This window comes from Ambystoma mexicanum, chromosome 7p (assembly GCF_040938575.1).
Source record: "Ambystoma mexicanum isolate Mex_15411 chromosome 7p, UKY_AmexF1_1, whole genome shotgun sequence".
Taxonomy (NCBI): domain Eukaryota; kingdom Metazoa; phylum Chordata; class Amphibia; order Caudata; family Ambystomatidae; genus Ambystoma; species Ambystoma mexicanum.
Genome location: NC_090939.1, coordinates 834,063,006 through 834,076,642, shown reverse-complemented (window position 1 = coordinate 834,076,642; position 13,637 = coordinate 834,063,006). Strand labels below are relative to the sequence as shown.

General features: G+C 45.5%; 1 protein-coding gene across 2 annotated transcripts in view; it reads right to left on the bottom strand.

Moving 5' to 3' along the window:
- NALCN (sodium leak channel, non-selective) overlaps positions 1-13,206 on the bottom strand; it is a 3,431,684-nt gene extending 3,418,478 nt beyond the window's left edge. The window contains exon 1 of one of the 2 annotated variants that reach the window (XM_069637002.1): positions 12,953-13,206. The gene's annotated coding sequence lies outside the window, so the exon portion shown is untranslated. The remainder of the gene's footprint in view (positions 1-12,952) is intronic. The other variant, XM_069637001.1, reaches the window with a different exon arrangement.
- Positions 13,207-13,637: the final 431 nt, after the last annotated feature.

Below are 13,637 nucleotides of genomic sequence, written 5' to 3'. Positions count from 1 at the left end.
CCACTTTGATCCACATCTCTATTAGTTGGATTGATCTCATTAGTTTGTGGATCCTTCCCCATAGCTGTTCCCACTGGTTTCTAGGAATGGTCCCCCATGTTGATGCCTCCCATCGCCTCATGTAGTTCGACTGTACTTGCTCTTCGTGGTCGTTCAGATGTTTGTATAGATTAGAGACTAGATGTCTTGATCCCGTATTTGTAGTATTGAATTTTTCAAAGGGCGTCAGTTTCCTTTTGGCTGCTGCAGTTACAAGTGGGGCGCTAAGCCAATATTTTAGTGGATTGTATTGGAATCTATCTTAGTCATCTACCCCAAAGTCTTGGGCACAGTCCTCAAACGTTTTCGGGGTTTGCCCTTGGTACATGTTCCTTCATTTCTGGCAACCCGCCATCTCCCATTTCTTGAAAGCTTTCTTGGCCATCCCCGGTGGGAATTCTGGGTTACCAAACAAGGGGGCAAAGGGTGATGGTTTTGTTGATAGGGTCCCCCCTCCGGTTGCCCCATCCTATATGTCTAACCCTATGCCTAGTATCTTGCTTATCCTTGCGTTAGGGTGTCTCCTCTTTTTGCCCAACCACATGAGTCCCTGAAGGGGTGATCCCGCAACCGCCCTGTCCTGTAGTGCCCATATTTTACATTGGTCTCCCTTTAGGCATTATCGAATGACCGCGAGTTGTGCCGCCTCATAGTATTTGTGGAAGTGTGGGAATGCCATCCCCCCTATGTTCCTTGGGGCTGTGAGTGTTGTCATTGCTACCCTTGTTTTTTTTTGTCTTCCAAATGTATGCATTTATGGCCTTATTCAAGGAGCTAAAGAAGGATTTTAGAACTCTTATTGGTAGCGCCTGGAAGTAGTACAGTGCCCTTGGCAGGGTCACCATTTTTATTGTCGTCATGCGTCACCACGTGATCATGAGCGGGTTCAATTTGGTCAAATCTGTTCTGATGCTGCTTAGTAGATGGGGATAGTTTGCCCTGTACATTTTTTCTATTTTATTTGTAAGGGTTACGCCTAGGTATTTTATGCCCTCTTTGGAATGTTTTATTTGTGACCTCCGCTCCAGATAATTTATTATTTCCTGGTCTGCAGACAGATTCAACATTTTAGATCTTTCCAAAGTCTCTAATTCTTGCATTAGGCCCGTTAGTGATTGTTCCGGGTTCGAAAGGGCGACTAGCAGGTCATCTGCGAATGCTATGATTTTATGGGATTCCCCCGCCATTTCTATATCCTTTACTCAGTTTGACTATTTTATTCTAACTAGTAGTGGTTCCAAGTATATGGCATATAGGAGTGGAATAATGGGCAGCCTTGTTTAGTTTTGCGTGCCAGGGTGATTTTGTCTGTTACTATGCCATTAAACGCAATTCGTATTGATGGGGTTGCATGATTAGCTCTTATCATGTTAATATGGTTCGCCCCAAACCCCATTTGTGTCACTGTCTTAAATAACATTGTCTACTCCACTCTGTCAAATGATTTTTCTGCATCGGGTGAAATGAGAATCGCTGATTTCTGTGTTATACCCGTTTTCTCTATTGATTTGGTGTCGTTCATTGAGGGTGTGATGTTTTTGTTTGCTTGGAATGTGTTGTACAGCTTTGTGAGGATTTGGGACAGGATGTTGCTATATGTTTTGTAGAAGATCGCTGTGTATTCATCAGGACCTGGCGCTTTATTCTTTGGCAGCTCCCTTATTGCTTTTTGGACTTCCTCTTCCCTTATTGCCACCCTGAGTTCGTCTCTTTCTTCCTCTGTTATGCATGTAAGCGGCAGGCCCAGTAGGTATTCAATCTGCCTCTCCTCTGATGGATTATCTGATGAGTAGTTTCTGATAGAAATCCATGAAGATTTCTCCCATATCTTCAGTTATCGCCTTCTCCTGCCCCTGCTTGTTTTGAAGTCTCATGATTGTTCGAGGTCCCTTTTTTTCCCTCAGTTGTCTTGCTAGGGGTCTGTCCGCTTTGTTGGCCTTCACATAGTGGCACTGTTTGAAGTATAGTAATGCTGTCTCAGCTTTTCTTGTCCTTAATGTTTCTAGTTGGCCCTGAATGTGTCTCAGTGTTTTCTTTAGCATAGTGCTGGGGTTTTTTGCCATTTCTTTTTGCGTGTCACTTAATTTTGCCTCCAGTTCTTTTTCCCACTGACGCCTCTGCTTCTCTTTCCCCGCTCTCAGGGCTATTTGGTTCCCCTGCATCACTGTTTTAAAGGCATCCCATATTATGTCTTGCAAGATCACCTCGGATTCATTTACTCTAAAGTATTGCAATAGCTGTTCCCTTATTACCTCCACTTGTATTGGATCATGTAGGAGGTCTGTTGGAAATGTCCACTTCCATATTCCCTCCTTTGTATTCCCCACCCTCATCGTGATCCATAGTTCTTCGTGGTCCGATAGTGAGATAGGTCCTAGTTCTATTTTCCTCACTTTCCCAACTGGTCCTGTGGAAGCCCAAATGTAATCTATCTGTGACATAGTGGCATGTGCGTGGGAATAGTGTGTGAACAGTGTGTGAACCCTTGCATCTGTCCCCTTTTAGCCCTCCATACATCGTGGATGGCCAGTGATGTCATCTTGTGTATGAGTGCTTTGGAGGGGGCAAGTGATTCCTGTGAGTCTGTCCCGCTCCCATCCTGCTTCGGCTTCCAGGCTATATTAAAATCCCCTGTCAGAATGATCTCCCCCTTAGCGAACGTTTCCAATTTAGATACCATTTCCCCTGATATATCCGTCTTGCCCCATATTTGGGGCATACAATGAAGCTAGCATCAGCACCTGGCCCCCGATTTCTGGAATTAAGAAAACATATCTACCATCCTTGTCCAAGTTGATTGTCTTCATTTGTGCCCCCAGTCTATCGTGTAATGCAATCAGTATCCCTGCCCTTTTCTCCCCTGCATTAGCTTGGTATATTTGTGAGAATCCTTTCATTTTAAACTTCCCCTTGTCTTGCTTTTTAATGTGCGTTTCCTGAAACATGAGTATGTCGAATTTTTCCCCCCTAAGGTGGTGTTCCACTTTCCTCGGTTTGACTGGGGTGTTTAGTCCGCTTAAGTTGAACGTAACTATTTTAATATCCTTCACCCCGGGTTAACCTTGCTCTTCCTGCCTGTTGCTTCGTTACTCCGGATGGGGATGTGTCTTCCTCTGGTGCCCTCTCCTCCCTCCCTTTTCCCTCGCCCTTCCCCCAACTTCCCCGACTTGTCAACCACAACTCCCTTCTTCAACTCTCCCCCTCCCCCCTTCCCATTTACCTGTGGAGGGACCAGTTTCCTATGTATGCCCGAACAAAGTGTTCCTTGCACCTGGCCCTCTTTCTTCCCAGAGATGTATGTGTGGGTAGTCCTAAACCCCACTTGAGGTTCCAAGATGCGTCCCGTTCTCCCCCACCCCTCGGGCCGCCTCCTTTTTTAAAACGTGATATTACCTTACCCCTTTCAGAGTGTCTTCTGTACTTATCTCCTCTCTTTATGTGTCCTTCCCATCCAGACTCTTGCCTCTAAGCATTCCTTTATCTTCCCTCACGTTTTGGTTCCACTTTTCCCTTTCTTTGGGATTTTTTTCCACTCTCACTGTTTTCTGCGGTTTGATGGTCCTCCTTGCCTTTCGTTGCTTGGCTCGTCTTCCACACTTCGCAGATTCAATATTTGTTTGCCTTCCTCGCATGTAGTGAGTCTATGGTTCTGTCCATCCCATGTGAAGCGGAGGCCAAACAGAAATGTCCATTTGTTCTTTATTTTTTTCCTTGCCAGGAATTGCACCAGTGGACCCATGCGCTTACGTTGTTGGAGTGTTATTTTCACAAGGTCCTGGTAATTCTCACTTGCCCTGCTTGCCAGGCTTTTTGCAGGATTAATTCTTTCTGGATTTAGGATGTCAAGGATATTAGCACGTCTCTCAGGCGGGCGGCTGGTTCCCCTGCCCTCTTTGGTCCTACCCGATGGTTACAGTCCATTTATATTTGCTCATCCTTGCCTACTGCTAGAATGTTTGCAAATAGTTGTTGCACCATCTCCTTCAGATCTTTCTCCTCTACTGCTTCTGATATTTTATTCGTATATTTGCTTGCCTTGAGCAGTTTTCTAGGTCCTCACATTGGATTTCGAGGTTTTGTGGCAGGCGTGCCAAGTACTCCACTGATTCGTCACTTTTTGGTGTGTCTTCTTCCATGTTTTGGACTATCCTTTTTAACATGTCAGTTCTCTCCTCTAGTTTTGCTACATCTATGCGTATTTCTTGCAGCGACTGCTTCATTTCAACTTTCAGCGTGTCGAATTGCGATTGGAAGGAAGACATTAATTGATTCTGGAATTCTTTGAACCAGCCCTGCATGTCTTCCTCGCTCGCCGTCATTCCTTCCTCCCGTCTTGCCTGCATGGGTTGGTTTTGGGGAATATCCCCTTTCTTGGGGGCTACTGTGGTTCCTGTCGTCCATAGTTGCCTTACATTTAGTTCTTGCCTGCCCTGTGGGCTCTGTTGAGTCGATGCCGCCGCTTTTGCTCTTGTTTTTTACATGTGGGTGTCATGGGGCCTCCTGCGGTGCTCCCCGTTTCACCAGGTGTGGGCGAGCCCTTTTCTCTTGCCTCTGCCGCTCTCTCTCACTGGTCTTGGGGAGCATGGGGCTCTTCTTTGCTTCTCTATATGCCTTCTGCTGCTTGGTGGGAATCCTATTATTGTCGGGGCCTCTCCACTCTTGTTTCCAGTGTGAGTTTGCCCTTCTGGTGTGTCTTTGACGCCCCGCTGCCAAAAGCCTTGTGGGGTATGGGTTTGTCGCTCCTTTACTGGGTTTGCCCTTTTCCGCTGTGCCCCCTTCCCCCGCCACCCTGATCCGGCTTCTTGTGGTGGGCAGCCGATTGACTCCTTAGTCTCCTGTGAGGGTTATTTTCTTTGTTGGTTATGCTGCTTGTCTTTGCCCCCTCCAAGGCGGAACCTTCTGCTTCTCCCCTTTTCTGTCCCCTCTCTTTGTTGTCCCCTCTCTTTGTTGCCCCTGTTGGGGCTGTTCCCTGGAGAGGGTTTGCTGGCTCGCTCCCTCCTCCACTCCCACTGTTTGGGGTCGCTGTTCCCCTGTTGCAGCTCTCCTTTCCTCTTTCTTCCCTTTGTTTATGGGGTTTGGTGGGCATCCACACCCTCTCTGAGATTTCCCCCTTGGCGCGTCTTTCAGTTTTGCTGGGGTAATTAGATGGTGCTACTGGCAGTTATTGCCTGCTTTGTCCTGTGGCCCCTGGTTATATGTGCTTTGTTGTTGCAGCACACAGCCGCCCCAATATAATTTCTTTTAAAATTGATTTTCTTTTTCTGGCCCCCACTCCTCCCTCGGCGTGGCTCTTCACGCCGTCCTCCGGCATTGCCTGTATGTAGCTGGTGGGGGGACAGGGGCGTGCCTCTTCCGTCCTGTGTTTCTGATTTATTTTGGCGGCCTCCCCGGTTTCATTCCCTCGGCCGCCCGGGGAGTCTCCTAACCTGCTTGTGTCCTCCACCAGGGAACCAGGGTTTGGGGGGCGTGGGGATGCTCCGCTTTGTTCCCGTCCCTCCTTTGGCTCTGCAGTCCCCAGTGCGGTCTGCTTCTCGCTCCGTTGTGGGGCGGCACCCACTTCTTTCACAGCTCTGGGAGTTCCTCCGGTCCCTTCCGCACTCTCCATTGTCCTCGCCCTGCTCCCCCCGACCTTGCAGCCCAAAGCGGCCTGGATCTTGCTTCCTGCTTGCAATGCGGCGGGCTCCTCTTGTGACTTTGCGGCTTCGCTTCTCCTTTTGTTCACAGCGGAACCATTGGGCGCCTCAACCTCTGGTGGGTGCTGTTGTCTCCTTGTGGATTTTGGAGATGTATTGCATTATTTCATCATCCACATTGCTTTTTTCGTTGCTTTTTGGTGCGGCCCAGTGGGTAGAGACGCTCACGCACGTCCTCCTCCGCCAGCCGCCATCTTGGAACCTCAAGGTTTCCCTTTCTTAATGTTAACATGCAAACATTTTAAATTCTAAAGTGTAAGCACAGGAAACTGAAAGCAGAACTTTAGACACAAATTCACCATTTGTCCACAGGAATCACTACTTAAAATAACACTAAACCAGCCAATTGTCCCGGGTACAGTGGCCCCCTCTTGCAAGCACACAAAATCAGACTTGACCCCAATGCTTATGCCGTGTGGGACCATGCACTTTTGTCCGCCACCATGTTATCCACAAACATTCCTTCCGTGAGTCAAATCTCATTCATACACAAAAAAACATCAATAAGGGAACAAATCGTTTTTATAAAAAAAGATTTTTAAAAAGTTCAATTTAGAGCGGTCTTTCTAAATCAAACACGAGTGTGCACAGGGGCTAACAGGTACGGCGAGACCCGGAAGAGGAATCGCGGGAGTGTCGGGAAAGTGTCTGTGGGTCTCTAGGTGTGTGTGTACGTGCGATTGTGTGTGTGACAACGAATGTATGAGAACAGGAAGAGCGGGGGCCAAACAAAACTGTTTGTGTGTGTATGGGTTGGGGGGTCGGGGAGCGGGTTAGTAGGGAGGAAAGGGGAGGATCAAGGGGTGAAAACACTCGAATTCAAAAAAATGTAGCTTTGTGCTTTTTCGGCTTTTTCAGGGTCGCACAAAATCGACTGAAATAAATCGATCTATTTTATTTGCGGCCTTCAAAAAGCAGGAAAAGGAAAGAACCAAAAACACATGATACACATTTCATTAGTTATGACATACTGGACTTCCCAAGCAGCATGGCCCTGAATCAAAACGACCTGCATTGGAGCAAATCAGGGGATGTACAAGAGCATCTCAGATCTGCATCTGCTACTTTATAGTTGAGCCACAAAGCCAAAAATGGGAACAAATCTAGAAATACCTGTAGCTTCTCTCAGATTCTCGTGTGCAAGCATGCATTAGAAAGATGTGTTCATGGTAATCTCAGAGATGCTCCAGGCATCTTCGGATTTACTCCAGTTTAAGGCTTTGTGAATTAGGTATAAGGTAGTAGATGCAAATCTGAGATGCTCACAGTTATCCCCTAATTTGCTCCAGTGCAACACATTTTTAATCAGGCCCTCTGTGTGGAAATAGAGGCCATTACCTTGGATGTGTCTAGAAAATCCTGAGGTACGACTGATCACTTGCGATGCCTACTAAATTGTTTGTCCTTGGAGCTGTTTTGCATTCAGCATATTTGTAATTAGCTTGTGCCATTTGCCGCCAACAGCCTGCCTTCCTTTTCTTCAGTTTCCCTCTGAGACTCAGGCTGACTCGTCAAGGCTATGCCTGCATTATAGGGGAAACCTGGCAGGTGTTGTGTGTTGTCTGAATTCCATTCTATCTCGGTCACATGTATCCCTATTGAAATACTTAAATGATTGGTGTAATTGTTGATGGATGGGTCCCCACCAGTACTGAACCCAGCAGCCCATGCGAGTCAGAGTGACAATGGAGTGAGGAATATTATGGCAAATGTACGTGAATTGTAGATGATGACAGCAAATCATAGCAAAACCTTCTCTGAAGAAGTCACGCAACACTAGGAACAAATAAACACAAACCCCTCCACTTTGGGTGTTTAGTGGTTGCACTGGAAACTCATATCAAGATACACATGTTGAAACCTAGAGTCAAATGTTCCATGAGGTACCTTCTGCAAAATCCCAGCACATAGGGAATGTGATGGGCATGCTTGCAATTGGTCCTACTAGCTTGTTAGACATCCCTTCATCTTAACTGAGCATGATTCACATTCCATTTCGTCCACTATGTAGCCAGGTTAAGCACGTTCAGGATTGAATTTACGGGGGTTCGAACACGGATTTACCCGGGGCTGGCTTCACTTATGATAAATGGTACGCTTATTGTCGGGGTGCAGTTAGGAGTTACTGGGGGCCATACGAAGCATCTCAGGGTGCTGCCTTGGTTGCGGGGGGTTGGGACCCATTATTGCCAGGGTGCATGTTGTTGCGGATAAAGAGTGCACAAAGGTAGGAATATTTCGCTGGATTTGCTTTGCGAGGGGGCGTGTTGTCTGCGTTCCACAGGAAAATCGAATTTCTTTGCGCATCAGGTTATTTTGCCTTTTGAATTTCATGAATATTTGGAGCACACAAAGAGAACTTTGCGCGTAGGGACGCGCAAAGTCAACAAGCGCGGGGGGCTTTGCAGGATTTTTTTGCACATTTTCTATGAATCGGACAAGAGATGTGTGGGACATCCGCATGCTAATGGTACTGGATACATGGCACCAGATGATATCACTCAGTGGCCTGACCTAGACATTGAACAAAAGAGGGGAGCGGATTCAACCCTTTGGGATCCATAGTGGACAGGATACACAAAAAATACATGGGATCCTAATCCTAAGAAAGTTTCCCTGAATGCGGGTACCAGGTGCTGGAGCCAGATCAGTGACTTATCATGGTCATTGGTGTCTAAGGCCACTGACAGGTCCGTCACAAAAAGGACTGAAATAGAAACCCTGACCGTGGCCACCATCAAAATCATTTGCCACACATCCCGGTTATTGGGCTATCTCTAAAGCCGGACTCCAAGAAAACAAAGAAAACCACCCTGTTTCTGAAGCTTTTCCATCCAATTGAATAAGACTTGCTGCAAAATCTTTTCCGAAAGACTAAAGGCCTGATTCACAAAATGTTTTCCAGTGGAATAGCGCCATTATAAAACGCTTCTGTGAATCTGGCCCACAGTTCGGTTATAGGATGATAGCTGGCGAGGGCATTTCCATCAAGTGAAATATCTATGCAACTTTAAACGGAAACACTGCCCGCTTCCGGGTTATCAGTGGACAGAAACAACGATGCACACCTGTACAACATTGTTTCCCAGATTGTAGGAGATGCACTGATTCTGCAGAACACCTGAGCAATTGGAAGTGATAAAATACATTCACAAAGAATGTAGAAGGAACTCCAGTCCCATCACATAAAATGAGTGCCGATCAGAGGCCGCTTGAGATTCTGGTCGCTTTAAAATGTATTTACTGAACAAAAACAATATTTGAAGATTACTAGAGATGCAATTAAAGACATGTATGGCAAGATAATATTATCAACAGAGTTAAAACTATCTTATACTGTAGGAGAAAGTAAAATGTTATAAGACACCCTACATCATAAAGTATAGTTTAGGAGCATCTTAAATCTAACTAAATAGTGTTGTGCATTTCGGCATAAAGTAAACACGGAACTACTGACACCATGAACAATGTGTGAAATGGCACAGGCAAGGGAATACATGAAAAGACAGTACTTTCCAGTCTTCAATTGTGGGACTGTTTGTTGACAGGTATGCAAAGGTACTTCGGAAAAACCTTGTTTCTAGTTGTAATTAATACTGATGATTGATTGAAATAGCACAAAATATGTGATTGTGTTGACATTGCATGTGGACAAAATAGTATGGAATATCACAAGGGAAAATATAGAATCACAACATAACCCTTAGATACGCTTTCATCTGGATATCTGGAATCTTCACACTGCCACTCAGGCTGACCTCTGTTGAACTGGCATCGCCCACTCCAATGAGGAGATGCAAGGAACTCCATACTAGAGCTGGTGCCCGCATTGCATTGGTCACCACAGGCACTAAATAATTCACTCATCGTGTCATATTCCATTACTGTTGTACAGGCCCCTGTACACGGCCCAAAGAGCAGGTTTGCATTGACACAGTAGGACCACTATATATCCTGAGCAACAGCAACCTCTAGGTGACAACAGGAAAAGCTGTGCAAATCAGACCAGTGTATATCCTAAGGCAACAGCTCCCTCTAGGTGACAACAGGAGAAGCTATGCGAATTGGACCACTGTATATCCTAAGGCAACAGCTCCCTCTAGGTGACAACAGGAAAAGCTATGCGAATTGGACCACTGTATATCCTGAGGCAACAGCTCCCTCTAGCAGTGACAACAGGCAAAGCTATGACTCCATTGGACAAACATACATCTGGCCTTTCATTATATTGTTAGATTAAATAGATGCCTACAAGGTGCCATGCATAAAGACACCTATCTGTCGGTTTCCTGAACTGCGCAAAAATGGCACTTTTGTTTCAAGGATACAGCACAAAGAATTCATACTAACAAGTAATGTGTGTTATAGAAAACACTGTTGATACTGGCATGTGAAGACTCAATACATACGACTGTATAAGTGTATGGAATTGAAATAATAATACAGGTGGCAGGAATTTATACTGAACACTGTAGAAACTAATTTCATGTGTGTGTAAGGTAACTTGCAAAGAGGTGCTTAAAAAGCCACTGAAAATACATGTTTCAAAATGATCTGGTGGAATTCTCACAAAACCTAGGTTTGGGAAGTATTTAAATACAGGAACACGGATATGATTTTTTATGACTATCAAGGCCATAATTGTGACTCACCAGATGTAAATTTGTTTGCCCAGTTTCTAATACTAAAAATGACTTCAGTGCCCAGAACTAATGAGAAAAAATAGAACAGATGGAAACTGCCATTTTACAAACGGCTTCCTGTAAAGTGAGTCAACCCTAGACTGCCGTTACCAATAACAGTGGTGGGCGAGGGGCAAGCTGCACACTAGCAACTCATTCACAGTGACTGAAGGGTTGGACGAGCCAAAAGAGTGCATGAAGTAGAACGAGGCAGCCCCAGGGACCCATGGCAGCCCAATCCTATAAGCACATTGGAGAAACCATTATCCATAAGGAGTGGCCATCATTCATTAGGAGTGGCCATCATCCATTGAGGAGCATGGAGGTGGGAAGAGATAGCAAGCAAGCAATTTCCATTCAACTGATGGCATTGGTTCATGTTGAAAAGAGAATGTGGGCCCGATTCATGGAATTTTTAGCACTGGTGCAAAGTGACTTTGCACTGCAAAAATACACTTTGCACTGCTCTGTGAATTAGGGTGTTAGTTGGCAGGGCACATTCAGGTTGCACGGCGGTAAAAGCTTCCATGAATCAGGCCGTATGTGTAAGGCGGGAAGTTATATTCTAGAGTGGACGAGAGCTTAGATAGGAAGATGCAACCAGAGGGTAAACCATGGGAGTGAAGCAAAAAGTGATTAAAGCGGTCGGCGTCAACAAGAGTCAAGGTAACAGTGAGATTTAGAGAGGAGGACAAAAGGAAGACACTGTAATAAATGACCTCTGGTAACAGGTTGAGTGTGTGGCCGTAGAGTAGGGAAGAGGAATGAGCTAGGTCTTAGAGGGCAAAGAGCAAACCTACATACTTGCATGGCGAGTAGTGAATTGGCTATACAGAAGAGAGAGAAATGTGCGGGGCATGACAAAAAGGTATGTTCTTCGTGGTTTCTTGGCGCTCTGGCAGATCTGTAAGGCAAGGGGGAGGAGGGGTAAGTTAGTAGAACTGAGCGGGAGAAAAGTGCAAGAGAGCTGTGATTTGCTGTTGGGAGCTTCAGTTCGGTTGACACTGATCACTGAGCATAGGTGTGTTTTTTGGTTGGTAGTCGCCATGTACTGTTGGGCGAGGCTATGTGTGGTTTGTTTTGTTGCTGTGGTGTAGTGAAGTGCATGCAGTTTGTAGTGCTGTACAGGTATGGTTGTGTTTAGTTCAGAGATTAAGAGGAGTTTGAAGAAGGTTGAGTTTTTAGCAGGGTTAGTGAGAAGTTTTAAGAGAATTCTGGCAAGTCAGAAATAAGGCCTACATTTGAGATACATCCGATGGATGAGGTTGGGACCTGGCATTATATGGTGAAAGTTAGACAACTAAATGATATAAAAAACGTGAGGTGCTCCACAAGCTTCATTTGCAGGCATCGAGCAAAGTGGAAAATCAAGGACAATGTATACAAAAAATCCTGTCTGCCATATTCTTTTTCATTTGAATAATAGTAAATGCAATTCCTCAGTAAATTTACAAACAGTTTGTAAATTTACTGAGGAATTGCATTTACTATTATTCAAATGATGAAACAGAGAATATGGCAGACGAGATTGTTTGTATATATATATTACTCAACTAAATGAGTCAGGGAAGTATAGCTCGCAGATGCACCAACCCAATTGGGTCATGCTATATGGCATTATTCCCCTTCATTGGGACTTCCCAAAGCCTCGTTATGTACAATAAGAGTGTGCATATAATATATATGGCCTATTCAACTTTCACATTTCAGGTGAAAGGTTTTGTTGTGTGGATGTTTCCCCTAAGACTTTTTAAACCCACTCTAACGTTCTTGTTACAAATTGATGAAAGTGCATGAACATTTATTATGTGTAATAGTGTATATATTGGTACATAGAATGTCGTTGAATTCATTGTAAGTGAAATGGTGAATTGAATGAGTGGACAAGTATACAGAATGGCGTGCAACAGAAAATGTAACGAGGTGCAGAAGAATAAGGAGTATTGTACTACACAATATGGAAGGGACCTGCATTTGAAAAGAGGAATGATGTGCATTCATTAGACTATGAATAGTGTGCACCGGAATATGCACACGAAACGGAATGGCAAGCAGTCGAATAGAACATAGTAGGGTGTTGGGGTGGCGAGCAACCATACATAGACCTATGGGAGTAAGGAGCAGTACTTCTGGACGTTATGTGCAGCATGCTTGCTCATGCCTAAATATGTGGGGGTTATCCTGTGAGATGGTGTACAGGACGGTATATAAAGTGGCAATGGTATGCAACAGAAGCTGGCCATATATATGTAATATGTGAATTGAACATGCTGTGGCCAGACATACAAATGTGTGTGTTTCTTCATGGAACACCATACATAGGGGGAAAATGATATGTAGAAATACAAATTGGGCATATTAAATGCATTAGCACAAGGCTTCCTTAGATGGTGCACATGGGAAGGGGAGAAGCGTTGCCCATAACTTAAACCAACACAATAATGCCTCCCTCCTGTTCGCCCCTGTCCCTCTCCACAGCAGCCGGAGCCGGGCGCAGCAGCAGCACCATGGAGAGCGGCAGCAGCTCCCCTCACGCACCTTGCTGCTGCAGCTGCTCGCGGCAGCCCGCCTCCCCCAGTTTCGGATCACTGACGGTGCCGCGGCGGCGGCCGCGGACTCCACATGTCCCTGTGTCCGGTTATGGCTGGTGCTCCCAGCTCTGTTTGTTCCCGGCCCTGCCCGCTGTTCGCCAGGGTCCTGTCACTGACGCGTCCGCCGTGCGACGGGAGCAGGGCGATGACGTGCCCGGCACCTGCTCAATGGGTGTGTACACGCGCCATCAATACAGAGCCGGGGTAGCCGGGCACGTGTCAGCTCTTCCAGGGGCAAGGGTCGCATTCAATGAATCAACATCGTTTGTTTACAGCTGTGACTTCCACGGCGACACCTCAGTACAGTAACGTTGCTCTGTGAACCGAAGAGCCCATTGCTGCATTCACTTAAAAGACACACTCAATCTAGGAATGTCCTGCATTTCATCTCACTGCCTTTGAACCAGGGATGCACACGTTCATTAATAGGAGCAGACAGATGTTTTTGTGATGCTTTTTTAAAATTCTTTTCATGCTGTTTTTAAAGTCTACCACAGTGTATTCCAAGTATACTTTCTGTCCCAGACATTAAAAGTGAACGTTGTTACCCTCCCCGAATTTCTCTTAATGAGAAACGGTACGATGGTACTGTATGAAGCACATTTTAACTCGAGGACATCGTCATCATTGTT